The 26,243-nt window shown below is 36.0% G+C and overlaps 11 non-coding genes across 11 annotated transcripts; all 11 read right to left on the bottom strand.

Moving 5' to 3' along the window:
- Positions 1 to 1,637: 1,637 nt before the first annotated feature.
- On the bottom strand, positions 1,638 to 1,711 carry TRNAI-AAU (transfer RNA isoleucine (anticodon AAU)). The gene has a single exon. It is a non-coding gene; the product is annotated as a tRNA-Ile (tRNA).
- A 2,560-nt stretch (positions 1,712 to 4,271) lies between these two features.
- TRNAI-AAU (transfer RNA isoleucine (anticodon AAU)) lies at positions 4,272 to 4,345 on the bottom strand. The gene has a single exon. It is a non-coding gene; the product is annotated as a tRNA-Ile (tRNA).
- Positions 4,346 to 5,153: 808 nt separating this feature from the next.
- On the bottom strand, positions 5,154 to 5,227 carry TRNAI-AAU (transfer RNA isoleucine (anticodon AAU)). Its single transcript has one exon. It is a non-coding gene; the product is annotated as a tRNA-Ile (tRNA).
- A 1,677-nt stretch (positions 5,228 to 6,904) lies between these two features.
- TRNAI-AAU (transfer RNA isoleucine (anticodon AAU)) lies at positions 6,905 to 6,978 on the bottom strand. The gene has a single exon. It is a non-coding gene; the product is annotated as a tRNA-Ile (tRNA).
- Positions 6,979 to 8,668: 1,690 nt separating this feature from the next.
- Positions 8,669 to 8,742, bottom strand: TRNAI-AAU (transfer RNA isoleucine (anticodon AAU)). The gene has a single exon. It is a non-coding gene; the product is annotated as a tRNA-Ile (tRNA).
- A 1,690-nt stretch (positions 8,743 to 10,432) lies between these two features.
- TRNAI-AAU (transfer RNA isoleucine (anticodon AAU)) lies at positions 10,433 to 10,506 on the bottom strand. The gene has a single exon. It is a non-coding gene; the product is annotated as a tRNA-Ile (tRNA).
- Positions 10,507 to 11,314: 808 nt separating this feature from the next.
- TRNAI-AAU (transfer RNA isoleucine (anticodon AAU)) lies at positions 11,315 to 11,388 on the bottom strand. Its single transcript has one exon. It is a non-coding gene; the product is annotated as a tRNA-Ile (tRNA).
- A 9,525-nt stretch (positions 11,389 to 20,913) lies between these two features.
- Positions 20,914 to 20,987, bottom strand: TRNAI-AAU (transfer RNA isoleucine (anticodon AAU)). The gene has a single exon. It is a non-coding gene; the product is annotated as a tRNA-Ile (tRNA).
- Positions 20,988 to 22,665: 1,678 nt separating this feature from the next.
- On the bottom strand, positions 22,666 to 22,739 carry TRNAI-AAU (transfer RNA isoleucine (anticodon AAU)). The gene has a single exon. It is a non-coding gene; the product is annotated as a tRNA-Ile (tRNA).
- Positions 22,740 to 24,417: 1,678 nt separating this feature from the next.
- TRNAI-AAU (transfer RNA isoleucine (anticodon AAU)) lies at positions 24,418 to 24,491 on the bottom strand. The gene has a single exon. It is a non-coding gene; the product is annotated as a tRNA-Ile (tRNA).
- A 1,678-nt stretch (positions 24,492 to 26,169) lies between these two features.
- TRNAI-AAU (transfer RNA isoleucine (anticodon AAU)) lies at positions 26,170 to 26,243 on the bottom strand. Its single transcript has one exon. It is a non-coding gene; the product is annotated as a tRNA-Ile (tRNA).

Below are 26,243 nucleotides of genomic sequence, written 5' to 3'. Positions count from 1 at the left end.
AACATTCAGTATTTCAAAGATCAGCAATATTGAGTAGAGGAAGACTCTCGAACAATGGGTTCCATGGTGTAATGGTGAGCACTTTGGACTTTGAATCCAGTAATCTGATTTCAAATCTTGGTGGGACCTAACTTTGTTCAATTTCCTTAAAGTTGAATTTTAGGATAGCTTATCTATATTTAAACTTTGTATAAATCCCATCATCTTCAGTGGTTTCTTTACTCCAAACTAATTTTGAAACTGTTTCAAATCAGTTTTCAACTGGAGAGATGTTTGTCAAACATTTGGAAATAGGAAAAGTTGCAATAAGAATGCAGTGATCCATCACTTGTGCTATGGTTTTAAGATATTCTGGTTTTAAGAATTTTCTTCTTCAGTGTGCACTAATGAGAGTAAAGGTCTGTTCTTCTTCTCTTCTTAAAACTTAGTCCCCCATAGTAGATTCAATCACCAAATAAATGTCCTGATTGATTAATTTGCCTTAGCATTTCTTAGATTTGCCATATTGCTATATTTGAGAAAAAGTTTTCTATGTATGCCATATAGAGAAATGCTGCATCAGCCAAAGGATGACATTTTTGTTTATTCCTAACATGGATTTAAAAATTCTCTGTTTTGTATGTGTCTATGATGTTATCTAGCAAGTTTCAAGGGCTGCTAACTGTAGCCAATGCATTCATCCCACACTTCATGCACTTTGCCGCTGGATAAAATCCCTTCTTGGCATTTCTTGTAGGACAACAAGAAAAAGCACATGGCCCGTATGGGGATCGAACACATGACCTTGGCGTTATTAGCATCACGCTCTAACCAACTGAGCTAACCGGCCAAACATAAAAGCATCAGCAAACACAAAAATGCCAAATGTACCTAAAACAGGAGAACATTCAGTATTTCAAAGATCAGCAATATTGAGTAGAGGAAGACTCTCGAATAATGGGTTCCATGGTGTAATGGTGAGCACTTTGGACTTTGAATCCAGTAATCTGATTTCAAATCTTGGTGGGACCTAACTTTGTTCAATTTCCTTAAAGTTGAATTTTAGGATAGCTTATCTATATTTAAACTTTGTATAAATCCCATCATCTTCAGTGGTTTGTTTACTCCAAACTAATTTTGAAACTGTTTCAAATCAGTTTTCAACTGGAGAGATGTTTGTCAAACATTTGGAAATAGGAAAAGTTGCAATAAGAATGCAGTGATCCATCACTTGTGCTATGGTTTTAAGATATTCTGGTTTTAAGAATTTTCTTCTTCAGTGTGCACTAATGAGAGTAAAGGTCTGTTCTTCTTCTCTTCTTAAAACTTAGTCCCCCATAGTAGATTCAATCACCAAATAAATGTCCTGATTGATTAATTAGCCTTAGCATTTCTTAGATTTGCCATATTGCTATATTTGAGAATAAGTTTTCTATGTATGCCATATAGAGAAATGCTGCATCAGCCAAAGGATGACATTTTTGTTTATTCCTAACATGGATTTAAAAATTCTGTGTTTTGTATGTGTCTATGATGTTCTCTAGCAAGTTTCAAGGGCTGCCAACTGTAGCCAATGCATTCATCCCACACTTCATGCACTTTGCCGCTGGATAAAATCCCTTCTTGGCATTTCTTGTAGGACAACAAGAAAAAGCACATGGCCCGTATGGGGATCGAACACATGACCTTGGCGTTATTAGCACCACGCTCTAACCAACTGAGCTAACCAGCCAAACATAAAAACATCAGCAAACTCAAAAATGCCAAATGTACCTAAAACAGGAGAACATTCAGTATTTCAAAGATCAGCAATATTGAGTAGAGGAAGACTCTCGAACAATTGGTTCCATGGTGTAATGGTGAGCACTTTGGACTTTGAATCCAGTAATCTGATTTCAAATCTTGGTGGGACCTAACTTTGTTCAATTTCCTTAAAGTTGAATTTTAGGATAGCTTATCTATATTTAAACTTTGTATAAATCCCATCATCTTCAGTGGTTTGTTTACTCCAAACTAATTTTGAAACTGTTTCAAATCAGTTTTCAACTGGAGAGATGTTTGTCAAACATTTGGAAATAGGAAAAGTTGCAATAAGAATGCAGTGATCCATCACTTGTGCTATGGTTTTAAGATATTCTGGTTTTAAGAATTTTCTTCTTCAGTGTGCACTAATGAGAGTAAAGGTCTGTTCTTCATCTCTTCTTAAAACTTAGTCCCCCATAGTAGATTCAATCACCAAATAAATGTCCTGATTGATTAATTTGCCTTAGCATTTCTTAGATTTGCCATATTGCTATATTTGAGAAAAAGTTTTCTATGTATGCCATATAGAGAAATGCTGCATCAGCCAAAGGATGACATTTTTGTTTATTCCTAACATGGATTTAAAAATTCTCTGTTTTGTATATGTCTTTGATGTTCTCTAGCAAGTTTCAAGGGCTGCTAACTGTAGCCAATGCATTCATCCCACACTTCATGCACTTTGCCGCTGGATAAAATCCCTTCTTGGCATTTCTTGTAGGACAACAAGAAAAAGCACATGGCCCGTATGGGGACCTTGGCGTTATTAGCACCACGCTCTAACCAACTGAGCTAACCGGCCAAACATAAAAGCATCAGCAAACACAAAAATGCCAAATGTACCTAAAACAGGAGAACATTCAGTATTTCAAAGATCAGCAATATTGAGTAGAGGAAGACTCTCTAATAATGGGTTCCATGGTGTAATGGTGAGCACTTTGGACTTTGAATCCAGTAATCTGATTTCAAATTTTGGTCTGACCTAACTTTGTTCAATTTCCTTAAAGTTGAATTTTAGGATAGCTTATCTATATTTAAACTTTGTATAAATCCCATCATCTTCAGTGGTTTTTTTACTCCAAACTAATTTTGAAGCTGTTTCAAATCAGTTTTCAACTGGAGAGATGTTTGTCAAACATTTGGAAATAGGAAAAGTTGCAATAAGAATGCAGTGATCCATCACTTGTGCTATGGTTTTAAGATATTCTGGTTTTAAGAATTTTCTTCTTCAGTGTGCACTAATGAGAGTAAAGGTCTGTTCTTCTTCTCTTCTTAAAACTTAGTCCCCCATAGTAGATTCAATCACCAAATAAATGTCCTGATTGATTAATTTGCCTTAGCATTTCTTAGATTTGCCATATTGCTATATTTGAGAAAAAGTTTTCTATGTATGCCATATAGAGAAATGCTGCATCAGCCAAAGGATGACATTTTTGTTTATTCCTAACATGGATTTAAAAATTCTCTGTTTTGTTTGTGTCTATGATGTTCTCTAGCAAGTTTCAAGGGCTGCTAACTGTAGCCAATGCATTCATCCCACACTTCATGCACTTTGCCGCTGGATAAAATCCCTTCTTGGCATTTCTTGTAGGACAACAAGAAAAAGCACATGGTCCGTATGGGGATCGAACCCATGACCTTGGTGTAATTAGCACCACGCTCTATCCAACTGAGCTAACCGGCCAAACATAAAAGCATCAGCAAACTCATAAATGCCAAATGTACCTAAAACAGGAGAACATTCAGTATTTCAAAGATCAGCAATATTGAGTAGAGGAAGACTCTCAAACAATGGGTTCCATGGTGTAATGGTGAGCACTTTGGACTTTGAATCCAGTAATCTGATATCAAATCTTGGTGGGACCTAACTTTGTTCAATTTCCTTAAAGTTGAATTTTAGGATAGCTTATCTATATTTAAACTTTGTATAAATCCCATCATCTTCAGTGGTTTCTTTACTCCAAACTAATTTTGAAACTGTTTCAAATCAGTTTTCAACTGGAGAGATGTTTGTCAAACATTTGGAAATAGGAAAAGTTGCAATAAGAATGCAGTGATCCATCACTTGTGCTATGGTTTTAAGATATTCTGGTTTTAAGAATTTTCTTCTTCAGTGTGCACTAATGAGAGTAAAGGTCTGTTCTTCTTCTCTTCTTAAAACTTAGTCCCCCATAGTAGATTCAATCACCAAATAAATGTCCTGATTGATTAATTTGCCTTAGCATTTCTTAGATTTGCCATATTGCTATATTTGAGAAAAAGTTTTCTATGTATGCCATATAGAGAAATGCTGCATCAGCCAAAGGATGACATTTTTGTTTATTCCTAACATGGATTTAAAAATTCTCTGTTTTGTATGTGTCTATGATGTTCTCTAGCAAGTTTCAAGGGCAGCTAACTGTAGCCAATGCATTCATCCCACACTTCATGCACTTTGCCGCTGGATAAAATCCCTTCTTGGCATTTCTTGTAGGACAACAAGAAAAAGCACATGGCCCGTATGGGGATCGAACACATGACCCTGGCGTTATTAGCACCACGCTCTAACCAACTGAGCTAACCGGCCAAACATAAAAGCATCAGCAAACACAAAAATGCCAAATGTACCTAAAACAGGAGAACATTCAGTATTTCAAAGATCAGCAATATTGAGTAGAGGAAGACTCTCGAATAATGGGTTCCATGGTGTAATGGTGAGCACTTTGGAGTTTGAATCCAGTAATCTGATTTCAAATCTTGGTGGGACCTAACTTTGTTCAATTTCCTTAAAGTTGAATTTTAGGATAGCTTATCTATATTTAAACTTTGTATAAATCCCATCATCTTCAGTGGTTTGTTTACTCCAAACTAATTTTGAAACTGTTTCAAATCAGTTTTCAACTGGAGAGATGTTTGTCAAACATTTGGAAATAGGAAAAGTTGCAATAAGAATGCAGTGATCCATCACTTGTGCTATGGTTTTAAGATATTCTGGTTTTAAGAATTTTCTTCTTCAGTGTGCACTAATGAGAGTAAAGGTCTGTTCTTCTTCTCTTCTTAAAACTTAGTCCCCCATAGTAGATTCAATCACCAAATAAATGTCCTGAATGATTAATTAGCCTTAGCATTTCTTAGATTTGCCATATTGCTATATTTGAGAATAAGTTTTCTATGTATGCCATATAGAGAAATGCTGCATCAGCCAAAGGATGACATTTTTGTTTATTCCTAACATGGATTTAAAAATTCTGTGTTTTGTATGTGTCTATGATGTTCTCTAGCAAGTTTCAAGGGCTGACAACTGTAGCCAATGCATTCATCCCACACTTCATGCACTTTGCAGCTGGATAAAATCCCTTCTTGGCATTTCTTGTAGGACAACAAGAAAAAGCACATGGCCCGTATGGGGATCGAACACATGACCTTGGCGTTATTAGCACCACGCTCTAACCAACTGAGCTAACCGGCCAAACATAAAAACATCAGCAAACTCAAAAATGCCAAATGTACCTAAAACAGGAGAACATTCAGTATTTCAAAGATCAGCAATATTGAGTAGAGGAAGACTCTCGAACAATTGGTTCCATGGTGTAATGGTGAGCACTTTGGACTTTGAATCCAGTAATCTGATTTCAAATCTTGGTGGGACCTAACTTTGTTCAATTTCCTTAAAGTTGAATTTTAGGATAGCTTATCTATATTTAAACTTTGTATAAATCCCATCATCTTCAGTGGTTTTTTTACTCCAAACTAATTTTGAAACTGTTTCAAATCAGTTTTCAACTGGAGAGATGTTTGTCAAACATTTGGAAATAGGAAAAGTTGCAATAAGAATGCAGTGATCCATCACTTGTGCTATGGTTTTAAGATATTCTGGTTTTAAGAATTTTCTTCTTCAGTGTGCACTAATGAGAGTAAAGGTCTGTTCTTCATCTCTTCTTAAAACTTAGTCCCCCATAGTAGATTCAATCACCAAATAAATGTCCTGATTGATTAATTTGCCTTAGCATTTCTTAGATTTGCCATATTGCTATATTTGAGAAAAAGTTTTCTATGTATGCCATATAGAGAAATGCTGCATCAGCCAAAGGATGACATTTTTGTTTATTCCTAACATGGATTTAAAAATTCTCTGTTTTGTATATGTCTTTGATGTTCTCTAGCAAGTTTCAAGGGCTGCTAACTGTAGCCAATGCATTCATCCCACACTTCATGCACTTTGCCGCTGGATAAAATCCCTTCTTGGCATTTCTTGTAGGACAACAAGATAAAGCACATGGCCCGTATGGGGACCTTGGCGTTATTAGCACCACGCTCTAACCAACTGAGCTAACCGGCCAAACATAAAAGCATCAGCAAACACAAAAATGCCAAATGTACATAAAACAGGAGAACATTCAGTATTTCAAAGATCAGCAATATGGAGTAGAGGAAGACTCTCTAATAATGGGTTCCATGGTGTAATGGTGAGCACTTTGGACTTTGAATCCAGTAATCTGATTTCAAATCTTGGTGGGACCTAACTTTGTTCAATTTCCTTAAAGTTGAATTTTAGGATAGCTTATCTATATTTAAACTTTGTATAAATCCCATCATCTTCAGTGGTTTTTTTACTCCAAACTAATTTTGAAGCTGTTTCAAATCAGTTTTCAACTGGAGAGATGTTTGTCAAACATTTGGAAATAGGAAAAGTTGCAATAAGAATGCAGTGATCCATCACTTGTGCTATGGTTTTAAGATATTCTGGTTTTAAGAATTTTCTTCTTCAGTGTGCACTAATGAGAGTAAAGGTCTGTTCTTCTTCTCTTCTTAAAACTTAGTCCCCCATAGTAGATTCAATCACCAAATAAATGTCCTGATTGATTAATTTGCCTTAGCATTTCTTAGATTTGCCATATTGCTATATTTGAGAAAAGTTTTCTATGTATGCCATATAGAGAAATGCTGCATCAGCCAAAGGATGACATTTTTGTTTATTCCTAACATGGATTTAAAAATTCTCTGTTTTGTATGTGTCTATGATGTTCTCTATCAAGTTTCAAGGGCTGCTAACTGTAGCCAATGCATTCATCCCACACTTCATGCACTTTGCCGCTGGATAAAATCCCTTCTTGGCATTTCTTGTAGGACAACAAGAAAAAGCACATGGCCCGTATGGGGATCGAACACATGACCTTGGCGTTATTAGCACCACGCTCTAACCAACTGAGCTAACCGGCCAAACATAAAAGCATCAGCAAACACAAAAATGCCAAATGTACCTAAAACAGGAGAACATTCAGTATTTCAAAGATCAGCAATATTGAGTAGAGGAAGACTCTCTAATAATGGGTTCCATGGTGTAATGGTGAGCACTTTGGACTTTGAATCCAGTAATCTGATTTCAAATCTTGGTCTGACCTAACTTTGTTCAATTTCCTTAAAGTTGAATTTTAGGATAGCTTATCTATATTTAAACTTTGTATAAATCCCATCATCTTCAGTGGTTTTTTTACTCCAAACTAATTTTGAAGCTGTTTCAAATCAGTTTTCAACTGGAGAGATGTTTGTCAAACATTTGGAAATAGGAAAAGTTGCAATAAGAATGCAGTGATCCATCACTTGTGCTATGGTTTTAAGATATTCTGGTTTTAAGAATTTTCTTCTTCAGTGTGCACTAATGAGAGTAAAGGTCTGTTCTTCTTCTCTTCTTAAAACTTAGTCCCCCATAGTAGATTCAATCACCAAATAAATGTCCTGATTGATTAATTTGCCTTAGCATTTCTTAGATTTGCCATATTGCTATATTTGAGAAAAAGTTTTCTATGTATGCCATATAGAGAAATGCTGCATCAGCCAAAGGATGACATTTTTGTTTATTCCTAACATGGATTTAAAAATTCTCTGTTTTGTTTGTGTCTATGATGTTCTCTAGCAAGTTTCAAGGGCTGCTAACTGTAGCCAATGCATTCATCCCACACTTCATGCATTTTGCCGCTGGATAAAATCCCTTCTTGGCATTTCTTGTAGGACAACAAGAAAAAGCACATGGTCCGTATGGGGATCGAACCCATGACCTTGGTGTAATTAGCACCACGCTCTATCCAACTGAGCTAACCGGCCAAACATAAAAGCATCAGCAAACTCATAAATGCCAAATGTACCTAAAACAGGAGAACATTCAGTATTTCAAAGATCAGCAATATTGAGTAGAGGAAGACTCTCAAACAATGGGTTCCATGGTGTAATGGTGAGCACTTTGGACTTTGAATCCAGTAATCTGATATCAAATCTTGGTGGGACCTAACTTTGTTCAATTTCCTTAAAGTTGAATTTTAGGATAGCTTATCTATATTTAAACTTTGTATAAATCCCATCATCTTCAGTGGTTTCTTTACTCCAAACTAATTTTGAAACTGTTTCAAATCAGTTTTCAACTGGAGAGATGTTTGTCAAACATTTGGAAATAGGAAAAGTTGCAATAAGAATGCAGTGATCCATCACTTGTGCTATGGTTTTAAGATATTCTGGTTTTAAGAATTTTCTTCTTCAGTGTGCACTAATGAGAGTAAAGGTCTGTTCTTCTTCTCTTCTTAAAACTTAGTCCCCCATAGTAGATTCAATCACCAAATAAATGTCCTGATTGATTAATTTGCCTTAGCATTTCTTAGATTTGCCATATTGCTATATTTGAGAAAAAGTTTTCTATGTATGCCATATAGAGAAATGCTGCATCAGCCAAAGGATGACATTTTTGTTTATTCCTAACATGGATTTAAAAATTCTCTGTTTTGTATGTGTCTATGATGTTCTCTAGCAAGTTTCAAGGGCAGCTAACTGTAGCCAATGCATTCATCCCACACTTCATGCACTTTGCCGCTGGATAAAATCCCTTCTTGGCATTTCTTGTAGGACAACAAGAAAAAGCACATGGCCCGTATGGGGATCGAACACATGACCTTGGCGTTATTAGCACCACACTCTAACCAACTGAGCTAACCGGCCAAACATAAAAGCATCAGCAAACACAAAAATGCCAAATGTACCTAAAACAGGAGAACATTCAGTATTTCAAAGATCAGCAATATTGAGTAGAGGAAGACTCTCTAATAATGGGTTCCATGGTGTAATGGTGAGCACTTTGGACTTTGAATCCAGTAATCTGATTTCAAATCTTGGTGGGACCTAACTTTGTTCAATTTCCTTAAAGTTGAATTTTAGGATAGCTTATCTATATTTAAACTTTGTATAAATCCCATCATCTTCAGTGGTTTGTTTACTCCAAACTAATTTTGAAACTGTTTCAAATCAGTTTTCAACTGGAGAGATGTTTGTCAAACATTTGGAAATAGGAAAAGTTGCAATAAGAATGCAGTGATCCATCACTTGTGCTATGGTTTTAAGATATTCTGGTTTTAAGAATTTTCTTCTTCAGTGTGCACTAATGAGAGTAAAGGTCTGTTCTTCTTCTCTTCTTAAAACTTAGTCCCCCATAGTAGATTCAATCACCAAATAAATGTCCTGATTGATTAATTTGCCTTAGCATTTCTTAGATTTGCCATATTGCTATATTTGAGAAAAAGTTTTCTATGTATGCCATATAGAGAAATGCTGCATCAGCCAAAGGATGACATTTTTGTTTATTCCTAACATGGATTTAAAAATTCTCTGTTTTGTTTGTGTCTATGATGTTCTCTAGCAAGTTTCAAGGGCTGCTAACTGTAGCCAATGCATTCATCCCACACTTCATGCACTTTGCCGCTGGATAAAATCCCTTCTTGGCATTTCTTGTAGGACAACAAGAAAAAGCACATGGTCCGTATGGGGATCGAACCCATGACCTTGGTGTAATTAGCACCACGCTCTATCCAACTGAGCTAACCGGCCAAACATAAAAGCATCAGCAAACTCATAAATGCCAAATGTACCTAAAACAGGAGAACATTCAGTATTTCAAAGATCAGCAATATTGAGTAGAGGAAGACTCTCAAACAATGGGTTCCATGGTGTAATGGTGAGCACTTTGGACTTTGAATCCAGTAATCTGATATCAAATCTTGGTGGGACCTAACTTTGTTCAATTTCCTTAAAGTTGAATTTTAGGATAGCTTATCTATATTTAAACTTTGTATAAATCCCATCATCTTCAGTGGTTTCTTTACTCCAAACTAATTTTGAAACTGTTTCAAATCAGTTTTCAACTGGAGAGATGTTTGTCAAACATTTGGAAATAGGAAAAGTTGCAATAAGAATGCAGTGATCCATCACTTGTGCTATGGTTTTAAGATATTCTGGTTTTAAGAATTTTCTTCTTCAGTGTGCACTAATGAGAGTAAAGGTCTGTTCTTCTTCTCTTCTTAAAACTTAGTCCCCCATAGTAGATTCAATCACCAAATAAATGTCCTGATTGATTAATTTGCCTTAGCATTTCTTAGATTTGCCATATTGCTATATTTGAGAAAAAGTTTTCTATGTATGCCATATAGAGAAATGCTGCATCAGCCAAAGGATGACATTTTTGTTTATTCCTAACATGGATTTAAAAATTCTCTGTTTTGTATGTGTCTATGATGTTCTCTAGCAAGTTTCAAGGGCAGCTAACTGTAGCCAATGCATTCATCCCACACTTCATGCACTTTGCCGCTGGATAAAATCCCTTCTTGGCATTTCTTGTAGGACAACAAGAAAAAGCACATGGCCCGTATGGGGATCGAACACATGACCCTGGCGTTATTAGCACCACGCTCTAACCAACTGAGCTAACCGGCCAAACATAAAAGCATCAGCAAACACAAAAATGCCAAATGTACCTAAAACAGGAGAACATTCAGTATTTCAAAGATCAGCAATATTGAGTAGAGGAAGACTCTCGAATAATGGGTTCCATGGTGTAATGGTGAGCACTTTGGAGTTTGAATCCAGTAATCTGATTTCAAATCTTGGTGGGACCTAACTTTGTTCAATTTCCTTAAAGTTGAATTTTAGGATAGCTTATCTATATTTAAACTTTGTATAAATCCCATCATCTTCAGTGGTTTGTTTACTCCAAACTAATTTTGAAACTGTTTCAAATCAGTTTTCAACTGGAGAGATGTTTGTCAAACATTTGGAAATAGGAAAAGTTGCAATAAGAATGCAGTGATCCATCACTTGTGCTATGGTTTTAAGATATTCTGGTTTTAAGAATTTTCTTCTTCAGTGTGCACTAATGAGAGTAAAGGTCTGTTCTTCTTCTCTTCTTAAAACTTAGTCCCCCATAGTAGATTCAATCACCAAATAAATGTCCTGATTGATTAATTAGCCTTAGCATTTCTTAGATTTGCCATATTGCTATATTTGAGAATAAGTTTTCTATGTATGCCATATAGAGAAATGCTGCATCAGCCAAAGGATGACATTTTTGTTTATTCCTAACATGGATTTAAAAATTCTGTGTTTTGTATGTGTCTATGATGTTCTCTAGCAAGTTTCAAGGGCTGACAACTGTAGCCAATGCATTCATCCCACACTTCATGCACTTTGCCGCTGGATAAAATCCCTTCTTGGCATTTCTTGTAGGACAACAAGAAAAAGCACATGGCCCGTATGGGGATCGAACACATGACCTTGGCGTTATTAGCACCACGCTCTAACCAACTGAGCTAACCGGCCAAACATAAAAACATCAGCAAACTCAAAAATGCCAAATGTACCTAAAACAGGAGAACATTCAGTATTTCAAAGATCAGCAATATTGAGTAGAGGAAGACTCTCGAACAATTGGTTCCATGGTGTAATGGTGAGCACTTTGGACTTTGAATCCAGTAATCTGATTTCAAATCTTGGTGGGACCTAACTTTGTTCAATTTCCTTAAAGTTGAATTTTAGGATAGCTTATCTATATTTAAACTTTGTATAAATCCCATCATCTTCAGTGGTTTTTTTACTCCAAACTAATTTTGAAACTGTTTCAAATCAGTTTTCAACTGGAGAGATGTTTGTCAAACATTTGGAAATAGGAAAAGTTGCAATAAGAATGCAGTGATCCATCACTTGTGCTATGGTTTTAAGATATTCTGGTTTTAAGAATTTTCTTCTTCAGTGTGCACTAATGAGAGTAAAGGTCTGTTCTTCATCTCTTCTTAAAACTTAGTCCCCCATAGTAGATTCAATCACCAAATAAATGTCCTGATTGATTAATTTGCCTTAGCATTTCTTAGATTTGCCATATTGCTATATTTGAGAAAAAGTTTTCTATGTATGCCATATAGAGAAATGCTGCATCAGCCAAAGGATGACATTTTTGTTTATTCCTAACATGGATTTAAAAATTCTCTGTTTTGTATATGTCTTTGATGTTCTCTAGCAAGTTTCAAGGGCTGCTAACTGTAGCCAATGCATTCATCCCACACTTCATGCACTTTGCCGCTGGATAAAATCCCTTCTTGGCATTTCTTGTAGGACAACAAGATAAAGCACATGGCCCGTATGGGGACCTTGGCGTTATTAGCACCACGCTCTAACCAACTGAGCTAACCGGCCAAACATAAAAGCATCAGCAAACACAAAAATGCCAAATGTACATAAAACAGGAGAACATTCAGTATTTCAAAGATCAGCAATATGGAGTAGAGGAAGACTCTCTAATAATGGGTTCCATGGTGTAATGGTGAGCACTTTGGACTTTGAATCCAGTAATCTGATTTCAAATCTTGGTGGGACCTAACTTTGTTCAATTTCCTTAAAGTTGAATTTTAGGATAGCTTATCTATATTTAAACTTTGTATAAATCCCATCATCTTCAGTGGTTTTTTTACTCCAAACTAATTTTGAAGCTGTTTCAAATCAGTTTTCAACTGGAGAGATGTTTGTCAAACATTTGGAAATAGGAAAAGTTGCAATAAGAATGCAGTGATCCATCACTTGTGCTATGGTTTTAAGATATTCTGGTTTTAAGAATTTTCTTCTTCAGTGTGCACTAATGAGAGTAAAGGTCTGTTCTTCTTCTCTTCTTAAAACTTAGTCCCCCATAGTAGATTCAATCACCAAATAAATGTCCTGATTGATTAATTTGCCTTAGCATTTCTTAGATTTGCCATATTGCTATATTTGAGAAAAAGTTTTCTATGTATGCCATATAGAGAAATGCTGCATCAGCCAAAGGATGACATTTTTGTTTATTCCTAACATGGATTTAAAAATTCTCTGTTTTGTTTGTGTCTATGATGTTCTCTAGCAAGTTTCAAGGGCTGCTAACTGTAGCCAATGCATTCATCCCACACTTCATGCACTTTGCCGCTGGATAAAATCCCTTCTTGGCATTTCTTGTAGGACAACAAGAAAAAGCACATGGCCCGTATGGGGACCTTGGCGTTATTAGCACCACGCTCTAACCAACTGAGCTAACCAGCCAAACATAAAAGCATCAGCAAACTCATAAATGCCAAATGTACCTAAAACAGGAGAACATTCAGTATTTCAAAGATCAGCAATATTGAGTAGAGGAAGACTCTCGAACAATGGGTTCCATGGTGTAATGGTGAGCACTTTGGACTTTGAATCCAGTAATCTGATTTCAAATCTTGGTGGGACCTAACTTTGTTCAATTTCCTTAAAGTTGAATTTTAGGATAGCTTATCTATATTTAAACTTTGTATAAATCCCATCATCTTCAGTGGTTTCTTTACTCCAAACTAATTTTGAAACTGTTTCAAATCAGTTTTCAACTGGAGAGATGTTTGTCAAACATTTGGAAATAGGAAAAGTTGCAATAAGAATGCAGTGATCCATCACTTGTGCTATGGTTTTAAGATATTCTGGTTTTAAGAATTTTCTTCTTCAGTGTGCACTAATGAGAGTAAAGGTCTGTTCTTCTTCTCTTCTTAAAACTTAGTCCCCCATAGTAGATTCAATCACCAAATAAATGTCCTGATTGATTAATTTGCCTTAGCATTTCCTAGATTTGCCATATTGCTATATTTGAGAAAAAGTTTTCTATGTATGCCATATAGAGAAATGCTGCATCAGCCAAAGGATGACATTTTTGTTTATTCCTAACATGGATTTAAAAATTCTCTGTTTCGTTTGTGTCTATGATGTTCTCTAGCAAGTTTCAAGGGCTGCTAACTGTAGCCAATGCATTCATTCCACACTTCATGCACTTTGCCGCTGGATAAAATCCCTTCTTGGCATTTCTTGTAGGACAACAAGAAAAAGCACATGGCCCGTATGGGGACCTTGGCGTTATTAGCACCACGCTCTAACCAACTGAGCTAACCGGCCAAACATAAAAGCATCAGCAAACACAAAAATGCCAAATGTACCTAAAACAGGAGAACATTCAGTATTTCAAAGATCAGCAATATTGAGTAGAGGAAGACTCTCTAATAATGGGTTCCATGGTGTAATGGTGAGCACTTTGGACTTTGAATCCAGTAATCTGATTTCAAATCTTGGTGGGACCTAACTTTGTTCAATTTCCTTAAAGTTGAATTTTAGGATAGCTTATCTATATTTAAACTTTGTATAAATCCCATCATCTTCAGTGGTTTTTTTACTCCAAACTAATTTTGAAGCTGTTTCAAATCAGTTTTCAACTGGAGAGATGTTTGTCAAACATTTGGAAATAGGAAAAGTTGCAATAAGAATGCAGTGATCCATCACTTGTGCTATGGTTTTAAGATATTCTGGTTTTAAGAATTTTCTTCTTCAGTGTGCACTAATGAGAGTAAAGGTCTGTTCTTCTTCTCTTCTTAAAACTTAGTCCCCCATAGTAGATTCAATCACCAAATAAATGTCCTGATTGATTAATTTGCCTTAGCATTTCTTAGATTTGCCATATTGCTATATTTGAGAAAAAGTTTTCTATGTATGCCATATAGAGAAATGCTGCATCAGCCAAAGGATGACATTTTTGTTTATTCCTAAGATGGATTTAAAAATTCTCTGTTTTGTATGTGTCTAAGATGTTCTCTAGCAAGTTTCAAGGGCTGCTAACTGTAGCCAATGCATTCATCCCACACTTCATGCACTTTGCCGCTGGATAAAATCCCTTCTTGGCATTTCTTGTAGGACAACAAGAAAAAGCACATGGCCCGTATGGGGACCTTGGCGTTATTAGCACCACGCTCTAACCAACTGAGCTAACCGGCCAAACATAAAAGCATCAGCAAACTCATAAATGCCAAATGTACCTAAAACAGGAGAACATTCAGTATTTCAAAGATCAGCAATATTGAGTAGAGGAAGACTCTCGAACAATGGGTTCCATGGTGTAATGGTGAGCACTTTGGACTTTGAATCCAGTAATCTGATTTCAAATCTTGGTGGGACCTAACTTTGTTCAATTTCCTTAAAGTTGAATTTTAGGATAGCTTATCTATATTTAAACTTTGTATAAATCCCATCATCTTCAGTGGTTTCTTTACTCCAAACTAATTTTGAAACTGTTTCAAATCAGTTTTCAACTGGAGAGATGTTTGTCAAACATTTGGAAATAGGAAAAGTTGCAATAAGAATGCAGTGATCCATCACTTGTGCTATGGTTTTAAGATATTCTGGTTTTAAGAATTTTCTTCTTCAGTGTGCACTAATGAGAGTAAAGGTCTGTTCTTCTTCTCTTCTTAAAACTTAGTCCCCCATAGTAGATTCAATCACCAAATAAATGTCCTGATTGATTAATTTGCCTTAGCATTTCCTAGATTTGCCATATTGCTATATTTGAGAAAAAGTTTTCTATGTATGCCATATAGAGAAATGCTGCATCAGCCAAAGGATGACATTTTTGTTTATTCCTAACATGGATTTAAAAATTCTCTGTTTCGTTTGTGTCTATGATGTTCTCTAGCAAGTTTCAAGGGCTGCTAACTGTAGCCAATGCATTCATTCCACACTTCATGCACTTTGCCGCTGGATAAAATCCCTTCTTGGCATTTCTTGTAGGACAACAAGAAAAAGCACATGGCCCGTATGGGGACCTTGGCGTTATTAGCACCACGCTCTAACCAACTGAGCTAACCGGCCAAACATAAAAGCATCAGCAAACACAAAAATGCCAAATGTACCTAAAACAGGAGAACATTCAGTATTTCAAAGATCAGCAATATTGAGTAGAGGAAGACTCTCTAATAATGGGTTCCATGGTGTAATGGTGAGCACTTTGGACTTTGAATCCAGTAATCTGATTTCAAATCTTGGTGGGACCTAACTTTGTTCAATTTCCTTAAAGTTGAATTTTAGGATAGCTTATCTATATTTAAACTTTGTATAAATCCCATCATCTTCAGTGGTTTTTTTACTCCAAACTAATTTTGAAGCTGTTTCAAATCAGTTTTCAACTGGAGAGATGTTTGTCAAACATTTGGAAATAGGAAAAGTTGCAATAAGAATGCAGTGATCCATCACTTGTGCTATGGTTTTAAGATATTCTGGTTTTAAGAATTTTCTTCTTCAGTGTGCACTAATGAGAGTAAAGGTCTGTTCTTCTTCTCTTCTTAAAACTTAGTCCCCCATAGTAGATTCAATCACCAAATAAATGTCCTGATTGATTAATTTGCCTTAGCATTTCTTAGATTTGCCATATTGCTATATTTGAGAAAAAGTTTTCTATGTATGCCATATAGAGAAATGCTGCATCAGCCAAAGGATGACATTTTTGTTTATTCCTAAGATGGATTTAAAAATTCTCTGTTTTGTATGTGTCTAAGATGTTCTCTAGCAAGTTTCAAGGGCTGCTAACTGTAGCCAATGCATTCATCCCACACTTCATGCACTTTGCCGCTGGATAAAATCCCTTCTTGGCATTTCTTGTAGGACAACAAGAAAAAGCACATGGCCCGTATGGGGATCGAACACATGACCTTGGCATTATTAGCACCACGCTCTAACCAACTGAGCTAACCGGCCAAACATAAAAGCATCAGCAAACACAAAAATGCCAAATGTACCTAAAACAGGAGAACATTCAGTATTTCAAAGATCAGCAATATTGAGTAGAGGAAGACTCTCTAATAATGTGTTCCATGGTGTAATGGTGAGCACTTTGGACTTTGAATCCAGTAATCTGATTTCAAATCTTGGTGGGACCTAACTTTGTTCAATTTCCTTAAAGTTGAATTTTAGGATAGCTTATCTATATTTAAACTTTGTATAAATCCCATCATCTTCAGTGGTTTCTTTACTCCAAACTAATTTTGAAGCTGTTTCAAATCAGTTTTCAACTGGAGAGATGTTTGTCAAACATTTGGAAATAGGAAAAGTTGCAATAAGAATGCAGTGATCCATCACTTGTGCTATGGTTTTAAGATATTCTGGTTTTAAGAATTTTCTTCTTCAGTGTGCACTAATGAGAGTAAAGGTCTGTTCTTCTTCTCTTCTTAAAACTTAGTCCCCCATAGTAGATTCAATCACCAAATAAATGTCCTGATTGATTAATTTGCCTTAGCATTTCTTAGATTTGCCATATTGCTATATTTGAGAAAAAGTTTTCTATGTATGCCATATAGAGAAATGCTGCATCAGCCAAAGGATGACATTTTTGTTTATTCCTAACATGGATTTAAAAATTCTCTGTTTTGTTTGTGTCTATGATGTTCTCTAGCAAGTTTCAAGGGCTGCTAACTGTAGCCAATGCATTCATCCCACACTTCATGCACTTTGCCGCTGGATAAAATCCCTTCTTGGCATTTCTTGTAGGACAACAAGAAAAAGCACATGGCCCGTATGGGGATCGAACACATGACCTTGGCGTTATTAGCACCATGCTCTAACCAACTGAGCTAACTGGCCAAACATAAAAGCATCAGCAAACACAAAAATGCCAAATGTACCTAAAACAGGAGAACATTCAGTATTTCAAAGATCAGCAATATTGAGTAGAGGAAGACTCTCTAATAATGGGTTCCATGGTGTAATGGTGAGCACTTTGAATCCAGTAATCTGATTTCAAATCTTGGTGGGACCTAACTTTGTTCAATTTCCTTAAAGTTGAATTTTAGGATAGCTTATCTATATTTAAACTTTGTATAAATCCCATCATCTTCAGTGGTTTTTTTACTCCAAACTAATTTTGAAACTGTTTCAAATCAGTTTTCAACTGGAGAGATGTTTGTCAAACATTTGGAAATAGGAAAAGTTGCAATAAGAATGCAGTGATCCATCACTTGTGCTATGGTTTTAAGATATTCTGGTTTTAAGAATTTTCTTCTTCAGTGTGCACTAATGAGAGTAAAGGTCTGTTCTTCTTCTCTTCTTAAAACTTAGTCCCCCATAGTAGATTCAATCACCAAATAAATGTCCTGATTGATTAATTTGCCTTAGCATTTCTTAGATTTGCCATATTGCTATATTTGAGAAAAAGTTTTCTATGTATGCCATATAGAGAAATGCTGCATCAGCCAAAGGATGACAGTTTTGTTTATTCCTAACATGGATTTAAAAATTCTCTGTTTTGTATATGTCTATGATGTTCTCTAGCAAGTTTCAAGGGCTGCTAACTGTAGCCAATGCATTCATCCCACACTTCATGCACTTTGCCGCTGGATAAAATCCCTTCTTGGCATTTCTTGTAGGACAACAAGAAAAAGCACATGGCCCGTATGGGGACCTTGGCGTTATTAGCACCACGCTCTAACCAACTGAGCTAACCGGCCAAACATAAAAGCATCAGCAAACACAAAAATGCCAAATGTACCTAAAACAGGAGAACATTCAGTATTTCAAAGATCAGCAATATTGAGTAGAGGAAGACTCTCTAATAATGGGTTCCATGGTGTAATGGTGAGCACTTTGGACTTTGAATCCAGTAATCTGATTTCAAATCTTGGTGGGACCTAACTTTGTTCAATTTCCTTAAAGTTGAATTTTAGGATAGCTTATCTATATTTAAACTTTGTATAAATCCCATCATCTTCAGTGGTTTTTTTACTCCAAACTAATTTTGAAGCTGTTTCAAATCAGTTTTCAACTGGAGAGATGTTTGTCAAACATTTGGAAATAGGAAAAGTTGCAATAAGAATGCAGTGATCCATCACTTGTGCTATGGTTTTAAGATATTCTGGTTTTAAGAATTTTCTTCTTCAGTGTGCACTAATGAGAGTAAAGGTCTGTTCTTCTTCTCTTCTTAAAACTTAGTCCCCCATAGTAGATTCAATCACCAAATAAATGTCCTGATTGATTAATTTGCCTTAGCATTTCTTAGATTTGCCATATTGCTATATTTGAGAAAAAGTTTTCTATGTATGCCATATAGAGAAATGCTGCATCAGCCAAAGGATGACATTTTTGTTTATTCCTAACATGGATTTAAAAATTCTCTGTTTTGTATGTGTCTATGATGTTCTCTATCAAGTTTCAAGGGCTGCTAACTGTAGCCAATGCATTCATCCCACACTTCATGCACTTTGCCGCTGGATAAAATCCCTTCTTGGCATTTCTTGTAGGACAACAAGAAAAAGCACATGGCCCGTATGGGGACCTTGGCGTTATTAGCACCACGCTCTAACCAACTGAGCAAACCGGCCAAACATAAAAGCATCAGCAAACACAAAAATGCCAAATGTACCTAAAACAGGAGAACATTCAGTATTTCAAAGATCAGCAATATTGAGTAGAGGAAGACTCTCTAATAATGGGTTCCATGGTGTAATGGTGAGCACTTTGGACTTTGAATCCAGTAATCTGATTTCAAATCTTGGTGGGACCTAACTTTGTTCAATTTCCTTAAAGTTGAATTTTAGGATAGCTTATCTATATTTAAACTTTGTATAAATCCCATCATCTTCAGTGGTTTTTTTACTGCAAACTAATTTTGAAACTGTTTCAAATCAGTTTTCAACTGGAGAGATGTTTGTCAAACATTTGGAAATAGGAAAAGTTGCAATAAGAATGCAGTGATCCATCACTTGTGCTATGGTTTTAAGATATTATGGTTTTAAGAATTTTCTTCTTCAGTGTGCACTAATGAGAGTAAAGGTCTGTTCTTCTTCTCTTCTTAAAACTTAGTCCCCCATAGTAGATTCAATCACCAAATAAATGTCCTGATTGATTAATTTGCCTTAGCATTTCTTAGATTTGCCATATTGCTATATTTGAGAAAAAGTTTTCTATGTATGCCATATAGAGAAATGCTGCATCAGCCAAAGGATGACATTTTTGTTTATTCCTAACATGGATTTAAAAATTCTCTGTTTTGTATATGTCTATGATGTTCTCTAGCAAGTTTCAAGGGCTGCTAACTGTAGCCAATGCATTCATCCCACACTTCATGCACTTTGCCGCTGGATAAAATCCCTTCTTGGCATTTCTTGTAGGACAACAAGAAAAAGCACATGGCCCGTATGGGGACCTTGGCGTTATTAGCACCACGCTCTAACCAACTGAGCTAACCGGCCAAACATAAAAGCATCAGCAAACACAAAAATGCCAAATGTACCTAAAACAGGAGAACATTCAGTATTTCAAAGATCAGCAATATTGAGTAGAGGAAGACTCTCTAATAATGGGTTCCATGGTGTAATGGTGAGCACTTTGGACTTTGAATCCAGTAATCTGATTTCAAATCTTGGTGGGACCTAACTTTGTTCAATTTCCTTAAAGTTGAATTTTAGGATAGCTTATCTATATTTAAACTTTGTATAAATCCCATCATCTTCAGTGGTTTTTTTACTCCAAACTAATTTTGAAGCTGTTTCAAATCAGTTTTCAACTGGAGAGATGTTTGTCAAACATTTGGAAATAGGAAAAGTTGCAATAAGAATGCAGTGATCCATCACTTGTGCTATGGTTTTAAGATATTCTGGTTTTAAGAATTTTCTTCTTCAGTGTGCACTAATGAGAGTAAAGGTCTGTTCTTCTTCTCTTCTTAAAACTTAGTCCCCCATAGTAGATTCAATCACCAAATAAATGTCCTGATTGATTAATTTGCCTTAGCATTTCTTAGATTTGCCATATTGCTATATTTGAGAAAAAGTTTTCTATGTATGCCATATAGAGAAATGCTGCATCAGCCAAAGGATGACATTTTTGTTTATTCCTAAGATGGATTTAAAAATTCTCTGTTTTGTATGTGTCTAAGATGTTCTCTAGCAAGTTTCAAGGGCTGCTAACTGTAGCCAATGCATTCATCCCACACTTCATGCACTTTGCCGCTGGATAAAATCCCTTCTTGGCATTTCTTGTAGGACAACAAGAAAAAGCACATGGCCCGTATGGGGATCGAACACATGACCTTGGCGTTATTAGCACCACGCTCTAACCAACTGAGCTAACCGGCCAAACATAAAAACATCAGCAAACTCATAAATGCCAAATGTACCTAAAACAGGAGAACATTCAGTATTTCAAAGATCAGCAATATTGAGTAGAGGAAGACTCTCGAACAATGGGTTCCATGGTGTAATGGTGAGCACTTTGGACTTTGAATCCAGTAATCTGATTTCAAATCTTGGTGGGACCTAACTTTGTTCAATTTCCTTAAAGTTGAATTTTAGGATAGCTTATCTATATTTAAACTTTGTATAAATCCCATCATCTTCAGTGGTTTTTTTACTCCAAACTAATTTTGAAGCTGTTTCAAATCAGTTTTCAACTGGAGAGATGTTTGTCAAACATTTGGAAATAGGAAAAGTTGCAATAAGAATGCAGTGATCCATCACTTGTGCTATGGTTTTAAGATATTCTGGTTTTAAGAATTTTCTTCTTCAGTGTGCACTAATGAGAGTAAAGGTCTGTTCTTCTTCTCTTCTTAAAACTTAGTCCCCCATAGTAGATTCAATCACCAAATAAATGTCCTGATTGATTAATTTGCCTTAGCATTTCTTAGATTTGCCATATTGCTATATTTGAGAAAAAGTTTTCTATGTATGCCATATAGAGAAATGCTGCATCAGCCAAAGGATGACATTTTTGTTTATTCCTAACATGGATTTAAAAATTCTCTGTTTTGTATATGTCTATGATGTTCTCTAGCAAGTTTCAAGGGCTGCTAACTGTAGCCAATGCATTCATCCCACACTTCATGCACTTTGCCGCTGGATAAAATCCCTTCTTGGCATTTCTTGTAGGACAACAAGAAAAAGCACATGGCCCGTATGGGGACCTTGGCGTTATTAGCACCACACTCTAACCAACTGAGCTAACCGGCCAAACATAAAAGCATCAGCAAACACAAAAATGCCAAATGTACCTAAAACAGGAGAACATTCAGTATTTCAAAGATCAGCAATATTGAGTAGAGGAAGACTCTCTAATAATGGGTTCCATGGTGTAATGGTGAGCACTTTGGACTTTGAATCCAGTAATCTGATTTCAAATCTTGGTGGGACCTAACTTTGTTCAATTTCCTTAAAGTTGAATTTTAGGATAGCTTATCTATATTTAAACTTTGTATAAATCCCATCATCTTCAGTGGTTTTTTTACTCCAAACTAATTTTGAAGCTGTTTCAAATCAGTTTTCAACTGGAGAGATGTTTGTCAAACATTTGGAAATAGGAAAAGTTGCAATAAGAATGCAGTGATCCATCACTTGTGCTATGGTTTTAAGATATTCTGGTTTTAAGAATTTTCTTCTTCAGTGTGCACTAATGAGAGTAAAGGTCTGTTCTTCTTCTCTTCTTAAAACTTAGTCCCCCATAGTAGATTCAATCACCAAATAAATGTCCTGATTGATTAATTTGCCTTAGCATTTCTTAGATTTGCCATATTGCTATATTTGAGAAAAAGTTTTCTATGTATGCCATATAGAGAAATGCTGCATAAGCCAAAGGATGACATTTTTGTTTATTCCTAACATGGATTTAAAAATTCTCTGTTTTGTATGTGTCTATGATGTTCTCTATCAAGTTTCAAGGGCTGCTAACTGTAGCCAATGCATTCATCCCACACTTCATGCACTTTGCCGCTGGATAAAATCCCTTCTTGGCATTTCTTGTAGGACAACAAGAAAAAGCACATGGCCCGTATGGGGATCGAACACATGACCTTGGCGTTATTAGCACCACGCTCTAACCAACTGAGCTAACCGGCCAAACATAAAAACATCAGCAAACTCATAAATGCCAAATGTACCTAAAACAGGAGAACATTCAGTATTTCAAAGATCAGCAATATTGAGTAGAGGAAGACTCTCGAACAATGGGTTCCATGGTGTAATGGTGAGCACTTTGGACTTTGAATCCAGTAATCTGATTTCAAATCTTGGTGGGACCTAACTTTGTTCAATTTCCTTAAAGTTGAATTTTAGGATAGCTTATCTATATTTAAACTTTGTATAAATCCCATCATCTTCAGTGGTTTCTTTACTCCAAACTAATTTTGAAACTGTTTCAAATCAGTTTTCAACTGGAGAGATGTTTGTCAAACATTTGGAAATAGGAAAAGTTGCAATAAGAATGCAGTGATCCATCACTTGTGCTATGGTTTTAAGATATTCTGGTTTTAAGAATTTTCTTCTTCAGTGTGCACTAATGAGAGTAAAGGTCTGTTCTTCTTCTCTTCTTAAAACTTAGTCCCCCATAGTAGATTCAATCACCAAATAAATGTCCTGATTAATTAATTTGCCTTAGCATTTCTTAGATTTGCCATATTGCTATATTTGAGAAAAAGTTTTCTATGTATGCCATATAGAGAAATGCTGCATCAGCCAAAGGATGACATTTTTGTTTATTCCTAACATGGATTTAAAAATTTTCTGTTTTGTTTGTGTCTATGATGTTCTCTAGCAAGTTTCAAGGGCTGCTAACTGTAGCCAATGCATTCATCCCACACTTCATGCACTTTGCCGCTGGATAAAATCCCTTCTTGGCATTTCTTGTAGGACAACAAGAAAAAGCACATGGCCCGTATGGGGACCTTGGCGTTATTAGCACCACGCTCTAACCAACTGAGCAAACCGGCCAAACATAAAAGCATCAGCAAACACAAAAATGCCAAATGTACCTAAAACAGGAGAACATTCAGTATTTCAAAGATCAGCAATATTGAGTAGAGGAAGACTCTCTAATAATGGGTTCCATGGTGTAATGGTGAGCACTTTGGACTTTGAATCCAGTAATCTGATTTCAAATCTTTGTGGGACCTAACTTTGTTCAATTTCCTTAAAGTTGAATTTTAGGATAGCTTATCTATATTTAAACTTTGTATAAATCCCATCATCTTCAGTGGTTTTTTTACTCCAAACTAATTTTGAAGCTGTTTCAAATCAGTTTTCAACTGGAGAGATGTTTGTCAAACATTTGGAAATAGGAAAAGTTGCAATAAGAATGCAGTGATCCATCACTTGTGCTATGGTTTTAAGATATTCTGGTTTTAAGAATTTTCTTCTTCAGTGTGCACTAATGAGAGTAAAGGTCTGTTCTTCTTCTCTTCTTAAAACTTAGTCCCCCATAGTAGATTCAATCACCAAATAAATGTCCTGATTGATTAATTTGCCTTAGCATTTCTTAGATTTGCCATATTGCTATATTTGAGAAAAAGTTTTCTATGTATGCCATATAGAGAAATGCTGCATCAGCCAAAGGATGACATTTTTGTTTATTCCTAAGATGGATTTAAAAATTCTCTGTTTTGTATGTGTCTATGATGTTCTCTAGCAAGTTTCAAGGGCTGCTAACTGTAGCCAATGCATTCATCCCACACTTCATGCACTTTGCCGCTGGATAAAATCCCTTCTTGGCATTTCTTGTAGGACAACAAGAAAAAGCACATGGCCCATATGGGGATCGAACACATGACCTTGGCGTTATTAGCACCACGCTCTAACCAACTGAGCTAACCGGCCAAACATAAAAGCATCAGCAAACACAAAAATGCCAAATGTACCTAAAACAGGAGAACATTCAGTATTTCAAAGATCAGCAATATTGAGTAGAGGAAGACTCTCTAATAATGGGTTCCATGGTGTAATGGTGAGCACTTTGGCCTTTGAATCCAGTAATCTGATTTCAAATCTTGGTGGGACCTAACTTTGTTCAATTTCCTTAAAGTTGAATTTTAGGATAGCTTATCTATATTTAAACTTTGTATAAATCCCATCATCTTCAGTGGTTTTTTTACTCCAAACTAGTTTTGAAACTGTTTCAAATCAGTTTTCAACTGGAGAGATGTTTGTCAAACATTTGGAAATAGGAAAAGTTGCAATAAGAATGCAGTGATCCATCACTTGTGCTATGGTTTTAAGATATTCTGGTTTTAAGAATTTTCTTCTTCAGTGTGCACTAATGAGAGTAAAGGTCTGTTCTTCTTCTCTTCTTAAAACTTAGTCCCCCATAGTAGATTCAATCACCAAATAAATGTCCTGATTGATTAATTTGCCTTAGCATTTCTTAGATTTGCCATATTGCTATATTTGAGAAAAAGTTTTCTATGTATGCCATATAGAGAAATGCTGCATCAGCCAAAGGATGACATTTTTGTTTATTCCTAACATGGATTTAAAAATTCTCTGTTTTGTATATGTCTATGATGTTCTCTAGCAAGTTTCAAGGGCTGCTAACTGTAGCCAATGCATTCATCCCACACTTCATGCACTTTGCCGCTGGATAAAATCCCTTCTTGGCATTTCTTGTAGGACAACAAGAAAAAGCACATGGCCCGTATGGGGACCTTGGCGTTATTAGCACCACGCTCTAACCAACTGAGCTAACCGGCCAAACATAAAAGCATCAGCAAACACAAAAATGCCAAATGTACCTAAAACAGGAGAACATTCAGTATTTCAAAGATCAGCAATATTGAGTAGAGGAAGACTCTCTAATAATGGGTTCCATGGTGTAATGGTGAGCACTTTGGACTTTGAATCCAGTAATCTGATTTCAAATCTTGGTGGGACCTAACTTTGTTCAATTTCCTTAAAGTTGAATTTTAGGATAGCTTATCTATATTTAAACTTTGTATAAATCCCATCATCTTCAGTGGTTTTTTTACTCCAAACTAATTTTGAAGCTGTTTCAAATCAGTTTTCAACTGGAGAGATGTTTGTCAAACATTTGGAAATAGGAAAAGTTGCAATAAGAATGCAGTGATCCATCACTTGTGCTATGGTTTTAAGATATTCTGGTTTTAAGAATTTTCTTCTTCAGTGTGCACTAATGAGAGTAAAGGTCTGTTCTTCTTCTCTTCTTAAAACGTAGTCCCCCATAGTAGATTCAATCACCAAATAAATGTCCTGATTGATTAATTAGCCTTAGCATTTCTTAGATTTGCCATATTGCTATATTTGAGAAAAAGTTTTCTATGTATGCCATATAGAGAAATGCTGCATCAGCCAAAGGATGACATTTTTGTTTATTCCTAACATGGATTTAAAAATTCTCTGTTTTGTATGTGTCTATGATGTTCTCTATCAAGTTTCAAGGGCTGCTAACTGTAGCCAATGCATTCATCCCACACTTCATGCACTTTGCCGCTGGATAAAATCCCTTCTTGGCATTTCTTGTAGGACAACAAGAAAAAGCACATAGCCCGTATGGGGATCGAACCCATGACCTTGGCGTAATTAGCACCACGCTCTAACCAACTGAGCTAACCGGCC

Source organism: Taudactylus pleione, unplaced genomic scaffold (genome assembly GCF_031769625.1).
Source record: "Taudactylus pleione unplaced genomic scaffold, aTauple2 ptg000085l, whole genome shotgun sequence".
NCBI classification, from domain to species: Eukaryota; Metazoa; Chordata; class Amphibia; order Anura; family Myobatrachidae; genus Taudactylus; species Taudactylus pleione.
The sequence above is the reverse complement of the archived record's forward strand: the minus strand, read 5'-3'. Positions and strand labels throughout refer to the sequence as shown.